The 12,000-nt window shown below is 47.1% G+C and overlaps 1 pseudogene; it reads left to right on the forward strand.

The window, feature by feature from the left end:
* The first annotated feature begins 9,900 nt into the window (after window positions 1–9,900).
* On the forward strand, window positions 9,901–10,824 carry LOC123732862 (adrenocorticotropic hormone receptor-like; annotated as a pseudogene).
* Window positions 10,825–12,000: the final 1,176 nt, after the last annotated feature.

Genomic DNA, 12,000 nt, shown 5'->3' on the forward strand with positions numbered 1-12,000 from the left:
GTTGGTCTGCACTGGGTCCTGGTATGGTATGCTGTTAGTCTGCACTGGGTCCTGGTATGGTATGCTGTTGGTCTGCACTGGGTCCTGGTATGGTATGCTGTTAGTCTGCACTGGGTCCTGGTATGGTATGCTGTTAGTCTGCACTGGGTCCTGGTATGCTGTTAGTCTGCACTGGGTCCTGGTATGGTATGCTGTTAGTCTGCACTGGGTCCTGGTATGCTGTTGGTCTCGCACTGGGTCCTGGTATGCTGTTGGTCTGCACTGGGTCCTGGTATGCTGTTGGTCTGCACTGGGTCCTGGTATGCTGTTGGTTCTGCACTGGGTCCTGGTATGGTATGCTGTTGGTCTGCACTGGGTCCTGGTATGGTATGCTGTTAGTCTGCACTGGGTCCTGGTATGGTATGCTGTTGGTCTGCACTGGGTCCTGGTATGGTATGCTGTTAGTCTGCACTGGGTCCTGGTATGGTATGCTGTTGGTCTGCACTGGGTCCTGGTATGGTATGCTGTTGGTCTGAACTGGGTCCTGGTATGGTATGCTGTTAGTCTGCACTGGGTCCTGGTATGGTATGCTGTTAGTCTGCACTGGGTCCTGGTATGCTGTTGGTCTGCACTGGGTCCTGGTATGCTGTTGGTCTGCACTGGGTCCTGGTATGCTGTTAGTCTGCACTGGGTCCTGGTTGGTATGATGTTGGTCTGCACTGGGTCCTGGTATGGTATGCTGTTGGTCTGCACTGGGTCCTGGTATGGTATGCTGTTGGTCTGCACTGGGTCCTGGTATGGTATGCTGTTGGTCTGCACTGGGTCCTGGTATGGTATACTGTTGGTCTGCGCTGGGTCCTGGTATGGTATACTGTTGGTCTGGCGATGGGTCCTGGTATGGTATGCTGTTAGTCTGCACTGGGTCCTGGTATGGTATGCTGTTAGTCTGCACTGGGTCCTGTTATGGTATGCTGTTAGTCTGCACTGGGTCCTGGTATGGTATGCTGTTAGTCTGCACTGGGTCCTGGTATGCTGTTGGTCTGCGCTGGGTCCTGGTATGGTATGCTGTTAGTCTGCACTGGGTTCTGGTATGCTGTTGGTCTGCGCTGGGTCCTGGTATGCTGTTAGTCTGCACTGGGTCCTGGTGTGGTATGCTGTTGGTCTGCGCTGGGTCCTGGTATGGTATGCTGTTAGTCTGCACTGGGTCCTGGTATGCTGTTGGTCTGCACTGGGTCCTGGAATGGTATGCTGTTAGTCTGCACTGGGTCCTGGTATGGTATGCTGTTGGTCTGCACTGGGTCCTGGTATGGTATGCTGTTGGTCTGCATTCGGTCCTGGTATGGTATGCTGTTAGTCTGCACTGGGTCCTGTTATGGTATGCTGTTAGTCTGCACTGGGTCCTAGGTATGCTGTTGGTCTGCACTGGGTCCTGGTATGCTGTTAGTCTGCACTGGGTCCTGGTATGGTATGCTGTTGGTCTGCACTGGGTCCTGGTATGCTGTTGGTCTGCACTGGGTCCTGGTATGGTATGCTGTTAGTCTGCACTGGGTCCTGGTATGCTGTTGGTCTGCGCTGGGTCCTGGTGGTATGCTGTTAGTCTGCACTGGGTCCTGGTATGCTGTTGGTCTGCGCTGGGTCCTGGTATGCTGTTAGTCTGCACTGGGTCCTGGTATGCTGTTGGTCTGCACTGGGTCCTGGTATGGTATGCTGTTAGTCTACTGGGTCCTGGTATGCTGTTGGTCTGCACTTGGTCCTGGTATGCTGTTAGTCTGCACTGGGTCCTGGTATGCTGTTGGTGTGCTGGGTCCTGGTATGGTATGCTGTTGGTCTGCACTGGGTCCTGGTATGCTGTTGGTCTGCGCTGGGTCCTGGTATGGTATGCTGTTAGTCTGCACTGGGTCCTTGTATGGTATGCTGTTGGTCTGCACTGGGTCCTGGTATGGTATGCTGTTGGGTCTCTGCACTGGGTCCTGGTATGCTGTTGGTCTGCACTGGGTCCCGGTATGCTGTTAGTCTGCGCTGGGTCCTGGTTGGTATGCTGTTGGTCTGCACTGGGTCCTGGTATGGTATGCTGTTAGTCTGCACTGGTCCTTGTATGGTATGCTGCTGGTCTGCACTGGGTCCTGGTAGTGGTATGCTGTTAGTCTGCACTGGGTCCTGGTATGGTATGCTGTTAGTCTGCGCTGGGTCCTTGTTATGCATTTCTAATAGATTTCATTTAGATAATAGATAATAATTGTCAGTGCTTTTCTGTAGGTGAAAACACACGTCTTTCAATGACAGAAAAAACATTTAATTTGCTTCAGCTTTTGGGTTGAGGGGTTGTCGTTCAGAAGGCCTTGTGAAACAGCAGAGACAACATCCAGCGGTCGATGACGTCACCAAGGGTACAATAACAAGAGTAGTGTTCGTCACAGGTTTCCTCCCCAAATGACAACCTATTTCCTATGCAGCGCACACTACATTTGACCAGGGCCCACAGGGCACTATGTAGTGAATAGGGTGGTATTTGGGAAATATCCTCAGTCTCCTACTGCAGGAAGTGTACAGTTCCACTCTCCTATAGATCTCTGTAATGAGACCCGACAGGACAGTGACTGGACAACACAACAGCCTGTAAGGGGATTTTTAAACAGCCCTGAAGACCTCCTAGTCATCAGGTTGGAGAGCTTTCGGAGAGATATCGTCACGCTGGTAAGATTCATCAATAGTTCAGCCTGGATAGATCTAAGACATGGTGGATACAGTTCAGCCTGGATAGATCTAAGACATGGTGGATACAGTTCAGCCTGGATAGATCTAAGACATGGTGGATACAGTGGATACAGTTCAGCCTGGATAGATCTAAGACATGGTGGATACAGTTCAGCCTGGATAGATCTAAGACATGGTGGATACAGTGGATACAGTTCAGCCTGGATAGATCTAAGACATGGTGGATACAGTTCAGCCTGGATAGATCTTGGTGGATAGCAGTTCAGCCTGGATAGATCTAAGACATGGTGGATACAGTTCAGCCTGGATAGATCTAAGACATGGTGGATACAGTTCAGCCTGGATAGATCTAAGACATGGTGGATACAGTGGATACAGTTCAGCCTGGATAGATCTAAGACATGGTGGATACAGTTCAGCCTGGATAGATCTTGGTGGATACAGTTCAGCCTGGATAGATCTAAGACATGGTGGATACAGTGGATACAGTTCAGCCTGGATAGATCTAAGACATGGTGGATACAGTTCAGCCTGGATAGATCTAAGACATGGTGGATACAGTGGATACAGTTCAGCCTGGATAGATCTAAGACATGGTGGATACAGTTCAGCCTGGATAGATCTAAGACATGGTGGATACAGTTCAGCCTGGATAGATCTAAGACATGGTGGATACAGTGGATACAGTTCAGCCTGGATAGATCTAAGACATGGTGGTGCAGTGAATCGCGGGTGCAGTGAATCGTGGTGCAGTGAAACGCGGGTGCAGTGAAACGCGGGTGCAGTGAATGCTGGGTGCAGTGAATCGCGGGCAGTGAATCGCGGTGCAGTGAAACGCAGGTGCGGTGACGCGGTGCAGTGAAAGCCGCGGGTGCAGTGAAACGCTGCGTGCGGGTGCAGTGAAACGGCAGTGAACGGGTGCAGTGAAGCGGGTGCAGTGAGTAGTGAATCGCGGGTGTAGAACGCGGGTGCAGTGAATCGCGGGTGCAGTGAAGCGCGGGTGCAGTGAAATGCTTGTGCTTCTTGCTCCGCCTGTGCAGTAATATCTAACGAGTTATACAGCAGATACCCAATGCACACACAATACACACACATTACACAGCATATAACACACATTACACAGCATATACACACACATTACACAGCATATACACACACATTACACAGCATATACACACACATTACACAGCATATACCCAATGCACACACATTACACAGCAGATACCCAATACACACACATTACACAGCATATACACACACATTACACAGCAGATACCCACACATTACACAGCAGATACACACACATTACACAGCATATACACACACATTACACAGCATATAACACAATCACAGCATATACACACACATTACACAGCAGATACCCAATACACACACATTACACAGAAGATACCCAATAACACACATTACACAGCATATACACACACATTACACAGCATATACCCAATACACACACATTACACAGCAGATACCCAATACACACACATTACACAGCATATACCCAATACACACACATTACACAGCATATACACACACATTACACAGCATATACCCAATGCACACACATTACACAGCAGATACCCAATACACACACATTACACAGCATATACACACACATTACACAGCAGATACCCAATACACACACATTACACAGCATATACACACACATTACACAGCATATACACACACATTACACAGCATATACCCAATGACCAACACATTACACAGCAGATACACACACATTACACAGCATATACACACACATTACACAGCATACGTTACACACACATTACACAGCATAGGATACCCAATACAACACATTACACAGAAGATACCCAATATACACACATTACACAGCATATACACACACATTACACAGCATATACCCAATACACACACATTACACAGCAGATACCCAATACACACACATTACACAGCATATACCCAATAACATTACACAGCATATAACACACATTACACAGCATATACCCAATGCACACACATTACACAGCAGATACCCAATACACACACATTACACAGCATATACACACACATTACACAGCAGATACCCAATACACACACATTACACAGCATATACACACACATTACACAGCATATACACACACATTACACAGCATATACCCAATACCCACACATTAACACAGCAGATACCCAATACACACACATTACATAGCATATACACACACATTACACAGCATATACCCAATACACACACATTACACAGCATATACACACACATTACACAGCATATACCCAATACCACACATTACAAGCATATACCCAATACACACACATTACAAAGCAGATACCCAATACACACACATTATACAGCAGATACCCAATACACACACATTACACAGCATATACCCAATACACACACATTACACAGCATATACAATAACACACATTACACAGCAGATACCCAATACACACACATTACACAGCGATATACCCACACATTACACAGCATATACCCAATACACACACATTACACAGCAGATACCCAATACACACACATTACACAGCATATACCCAATACACACACATTACACAGCATATACACACACATTACACAGCATATACCCAATGCACACACGTTACACAGCAGATACCCAATACACACATTACACAGCATATACACACACATTACACAGCAGATACCCAATACACACACATTACACAGCATATACACACACATTACACAGCATATACACACACATTACACAGCATATACCCAATACCCACACATTACACAGCAGATACCCAATAACACACATTACATAGCATATACACACACATTACACAGCATATACCCAATACACACACATTACACAGCATATACACACACATTACACAGCATATACCCAATACCCACACATTACACAGCATATACCCAATACACACACATTACACAGCAGATACCCAATACACACACATTACACAGCAGATACCCAATACACACACATTACACAGCATATACCCAATACACACACATTACACAGCATATACACACACATTACACAGCAGATACCCAATACCCACACATTACACAGCAGATACCCAATACACACACATTACACAGCATATACCCACACATTACACAGCAGATACCCACACATTACACAGCATATACCCACACATTACACAGCAGATACCCAATGCACACACATTACACAGCAGATACCCAATACACACACATTACACAGCATATACCCACACATTACACAGCATATACCCACACATTACACAGCATATACCCAATGCACACACATCTAAGTAGGAATGAATTAAGACTAATATACATACGGACGAGCGATGTCAGAGCGGAACGGACTAAGATAGTGTAGTGAAACGCGGGTGCAGTGAAAGGGTGTAGTGAAACGCGGGTGTAGTGAATCGCGGGTGTAGTGAAACGTGCGGGTGCAGTGAATCGCGGGTGTAGTGAATCGCGTGCAGTGAATCGCGGGTGCAGTGAACGCGGGTGCAGTGAATCGACGGTGCAGTGAAACGCGGTGTAGTGAAACGCTGTGCTTCTTGCTCGTCTGTGCAGTAATATCTAACGAGTTACACAGCAGATACGCAATGCACACACATTACACAGCATATACACACACATTACACAGCATATACACACACATTACACAGCATATACACACACATTACACAGCATATACCCAATGCACACACATTACACAGCATATAACACACATTACACAGCATATACACACACATTACACAGCAGATACCCACACATTACACAGCATATACCCAATACACACACGTTACACAGCAGATACCCACACATTACACAGCATATACACACACATTACACAAGCATATACACACACATTACACAGCATATACCCAATGCACACACATTACACAGCATATACACACACATTACACAGCATATACCCACATACACACACACATTACACAGCATATACACACACATTACACAGCATATACCCAATACACACACATTACACAGCAGATACCCAATGCACACACATCTAAAGACTAATATACATACGGACGAGCGATGTCAGCTACTTTGTGCACGACACAAGTCATTTTTCCAACAATTGTTTACAGACAGATTATTTCACTTATCATTCGCTGTATCACAATTCCAGTGGGTCAGAAGTTTACATACACTAAGTTGCCTTTAAACAGCTTGGAAAATTCCAGTCTAATGATGTCATGGCTTAAAAGCTTCTGATAGGCTAATTGACATCATTTGAGTCAATTCTCAGTGCCTCTTTGCTTGACATCCTGGGAAAATCCAAAAAATCAGCCAAGACCTTTGAAAAAAAATTATAGAACCTCCACAAGCCTGGTTCATCCCTGGGAGCAATTTCCAAACGCCTGAAGGTACCACGTTCATCTGTTACAAACAATAGTACACCAGTATAAACACCAGGGACCACGCAGCCGTCATACCGCTCAGGAAGGGAGACGCGTTCTGTCCTCTAGAGATGAAACGTGCTTTGGTGCGAAAAGTGCCAAAAGCAATAAATCCCAGAACAACAGCAAAGGACCTTGTGAAGATGTGGAGGAAACAGGTATAAAAGTATTTATATCCACAGTAAAACGAGTCCTATATCGAACATAACCTGAAAGGCCGATCTTCAAAAGGAAGAAGCCTATGCTCCAAAACCGCCATTAAAAAAAAGCCAGACTACGGTTTGCAACTGCACATGGGGACAAAGATCGGCACTTTTAGGAGTAGTGAAATGTCCTCTGGTCTGTTCTGGAAACAGCCTTAGGCCTATATATCACTAATGGCCTTAGGCCGTTATATCACGGGTGTAAGGCCTTAGGCAGATATCAATGGCAAGGCCGTGGGAAGGCCTGTATATCCACGGATGGCAAGGCCTTTAGGCTGTATATCACGTATTTATGCGTAGGCTATTCATCACGTATGGCAAGGCCTTAGGCCTGTATATCACGGCTGTCAAGGCCTTAGGGCCCGTATATCACGGTATGGCAAGGCCTTAGGTATATCACGGGGTGTGTCGGGCGCTTAGGCCTGTATCACGGATGTCCAAGGCCTTAGGCCTGCACGATGGCAAGGCCTTAGGCCTATATCACGATGGCAAGGGCCTTGGGCCTGTAACACGGCGGCAAGGCTGCATGGCGAGCTTATGTATCGCCATGTCGCCTTAGGCCTGTTATCACGGGCGGCGCGTTTTAGGCCGTATATCACGTATGGCGCGCCTTAGGCCTGTATATCACGATGGCAAGGCCTGTATATCACGATGGCAAGGCAGGCCTAGGAAGGCCTATATCGAATCTGTCGGCCTGATATATCACGATTGCGGCCTTAGGTCTATATATCACGATGGCAAGGCCTGTATATCACGATTGCGCAACCAGCTTGTAACCTATCACGATGGCAAGGCCTTGAGGCGTATATCACGATGGAAGCGCAGGCCCTATATCACGTGCGAAGGCCTCGCCTTGGTATATATCACGATATGGCAAGGCCCAGTTTATATCGCGAAGTTGCGGCGCTTAGGCCTATATAACGATGGCAAGGCCTGTATATCACGATTGGGCGCCTTAGGCCTGTATATCACGATGGCAAGGCCTTAGGCCTGTATATCCACGATGGCGCGGCCCCTTTAGGCCTCTATGGAGCATCACGCATGGCAAGGCTCATATCACGATGGCAAGGGGCCCTTAGGGCTATATATGCATCAGGCTTAATGGCAAGGCCTTAGGATAATACGATGGCAAGGCCTGTATATCACGCATGGCGCTTTAGGCCCCTGTGATGCAGTATCAACATGGCCTTAGGGCCCCATATATCATCGAACATGGCAAGGCTTCAGGCCTGTATATCACGATGGCAAGGGGCTTTTAGGCCCTGTATATCATGGCAAGGCCTGTATATCACAGTTTGGTAAAAGGCCTTCAGGGCCTATATATCACGAGCCTGTATATCCACGGTTATGGCAAGGCCTTAGGCCTATATACCACGATGGCAAGCCTTGAGCCTGTATATCCACGATGGCAAGGCCTCAGGCCTGTATATCCACGATGGCAAGGCCTCAGGCCTGTATATCCACGGATGGCAAGGCCTCAGGCCTATATCACCAGCGGCACCTATATATCACGAATGGCAAGGCCTTAGGCCTATATATCACATGGCGGCATGGCCATTAGCGAAATCACTTATGGTAAGGCCTTAGGCCTATTCATCTCCTCCCTCTCCAGAATCCTCCTCCTCTCTAGAATCATCATATCCTCCTCTCTAGAATCATCATCTCCTCCTCTCTAGAATCATCTCCTCCTCTCTAGAATCATCTCCTCCTCTCTAGAATCATCTCCTCCTCTCTAGAATCATCTCCTCCTCTCTAGAATCATCTCCTCCTCTCTAGAATCATCTCCTTCTCTCTAGGAATCATATCCTCCTCTCTAGAATCATCTCCTCCTCTCTAGAATCATCTCCTCCTCTCTAGAATCATCTCCTCCTCTCCAGAATCATCTCCTCCTCTCTAGAATCATCTCTTCCTCTCCAGAATCATCTCCTCCTCTCCAGAATCATCTCCTCCTCTCTAAATCATCATATCCTCCTCTCTAGAATCATCATCTCCTCCTCTCTAGAATCATCTCCTCCTCTCTAAGTCATCATCTCCTCCTCTCTAGAATCATCTCCTCCTCTCTAGAATCATCTCCTCCTCTCTAGAATCATCTCCTCATCTCCAGAATCATCTCCTCCTCTCTAGAATCATCTCATCTCCAGAATCATCTCCTCCTCTCCAGAGTACCTGGTCTACTAACGTGATCCATCACAGCCCAACCCACCACCCAGCAGGTCCATTCAGAGTGCCATCACACTGCTGAGGGGAACAGTACCACCAACTGTCTGAATTAAAGATGAAACACCCCTGTTCTGATCTGATCTGGCGTTACTCTGAAAAACTCTGGTCTGATTTATTCTGGGCCGTTGCTGCAACACCCTGTTCTGATCTGATCTGGAGCGTTACTCACAAAACTCTGATCTGATTTATTCTGGGCGTTACTCTGAAACACCCTGTTCTGATCTGATCTGGAGCGTTACTCTGAAAAACTCTGATCTGATTTATTCTGGGCGTTCTCTGAAACACCTGATCTGATCTACTGTTGGACGTTGCTCTGACACTGTCTATGGTCTCCATGATGAATGATGAAAACCCAGCTCTTTTGATCAACCACACAGACTGCCAGGTGGTAGAGGTTCCCTACCTAGTGTTCTTTGTGTTGGGTATGGTGTCTCTCGGTGAGAACCTATTGGTGGTGTTGGCGTGAGTGCGTCCAACAGAACTATCCACTCCCCGATGTACATGTTTATCTGTAGCCTGGCCACGTTCCAACACCGTCCTCCCTCTGCCCAAGACCTGGGAGACCCTGATGATGGTGTTCAGCGTCGGCCAACTGGACTCCCGGGGACTCCGTCCGGTCGGCGGCGTCATAGGGCGCTGCTCTGTATCGCTATTGGTTGTATCTGTAGCTTCCTGGCCGCTGTGGACACGCTACGTCACCATCTTCCGCGCTGCGCTACCACAACATCATGACCAGCAGGCGAGCCGTCGCCCCGCCCTGGCGAGATCTAGGCGCTGCGAGAAGCGTCGCCCGGGGCGGTCATGTGGTGGCGTTCTCTGCGGCTTGCCGAGTCATCAGATCTTTTTCATCGTGCTCTTCCTCGTCTCGCTGCTCCCTCATCCTCTTCGTCCACATGTTCCTGTTGGCTCGTTCCCACGCCAGGAAGATTGCAGCGCTGCCCGGGAGTGCCATGCCTCACCGCAGCCTCCGGGGCTCTCCGCTCACCATGCTGGTCGGTGTGTTAAGTGGTGTGGGGCCACCTTTCTTTCTCATCTCCTCCTCCTCATGGGTGTGCGTGAGAACCCTTACTGTGAGTGCTACGTTCTCTGTTCCAGCTGAATTTGGTTCTGCTGATGAGTCACGCCGCCCGTGAACCCGGCCATCTACGCCTTCCGCAGCGCAGAGCTACGACACACCTTCAGGAAGATGCTGCTCTGCTCAGACTCACCGTTCTGCTACAAGGTCAAAGCTCTGTTCAATGAAGGGCTTGGCTGGACCTAATTCCCTAGATAATGCACAACTTTCCACCAGAGTGTGGGCCTTGGTTAAAGGTAGGGCACTATATGGGGAATAGAGATTATGGTTAAAGGTAGGGCACTATATGGGAATAGGGCCTTGGTTAAGGTAGGGCACTATATTGGGAATAGGGCCTTGGTTAAAGGTAGTGGACTATATGGGGAATAGGGCCTTGTAGTTAAAGGTAGGGCACTATATGGGGGAATAGGGCCTTGGTTTAAGGTAGAGGCACTATATGGGGGAATAGGGCGGTTAAGGTAGGGCACTATATGGGGGAATAGGGCCTTGGTTAAAATGGAGGGCACTATATGGGAATAGGGCCTTGGTTAAAGGTAAAAGACACTATATTGGGAATAGGGCCTTGGTTAAAGGTAGAGGGCACTATATAGGGGAATAGGGCCTTGGTTAAAGGTAAGGGCACTATATAGAATAGGGCCTTGGTTAAAGGTAGGGCACTATATGGGGAATAGAGACCTTGGTTAAAGGTAGGGCACTATATGGGGAATAGGGCCTTGGTTAAAGGTAGGAGCACTATATAGAGGAATAGAGCCTTGGTTAAAGGTAGGGCACTATATTGGGAATAGGGCCTTGGTTAAAAGGTAGGGCACTATATTGGGAATAGGGCCTTGGTTAAAGGTAGGGCACTATATGAGGAATAGAGCCTTGGTTAAAGGTAGGGCACTATATGGGGAATAGGGCCTTGGTTAAAGGTAGTGGACTATATTGGGAATAGGGCCTTGGTTAAAGGTAGGGCTATATGGGGAATAGGGCCTTAGTTGGTAGGGCACTATATTGGGAATAGGGCCTTGGTTTAAGGTGGTAAATAAATAAATAAATAAATGTTATACTTGGACAATAAGGCATTTATTTTCGTGTGCAGGAACATCGGTACAGAAATCACACAGTACATGCTGAAACATTATATTTCATGGAGTTCACCATGTCAGTCATGTCAACAATTAATTTCCATGAAGTCCACAATTTTGTAATTCACACTGTCTGTGCGGGGAAGTAAGGATGGTTTGTGAACTACATTTAACTATATACAGAATAGATAAGTACTGTATATTATACAGTATATGTAACTATATACAGAATAGATAAGTACTGTATATTATACAGTATGTATAACTATATACAGAATAGATAACTACTGTATAT

Source organism: Salmo salar, unplaced genomic scaffold (assembly GCF_905237065.1).
Source record: "Salmo salar unplaced genomic scaffold, Ssal_v3.1, whole genome shotgun sequence".
Classification (NCBI taxonomy): domain Eukaryota; kingdom Metazoa; phylum Chordata; class Actinopteri; order Salmoniformes; family Salmonidae; genus Salmo; species Salmo salar.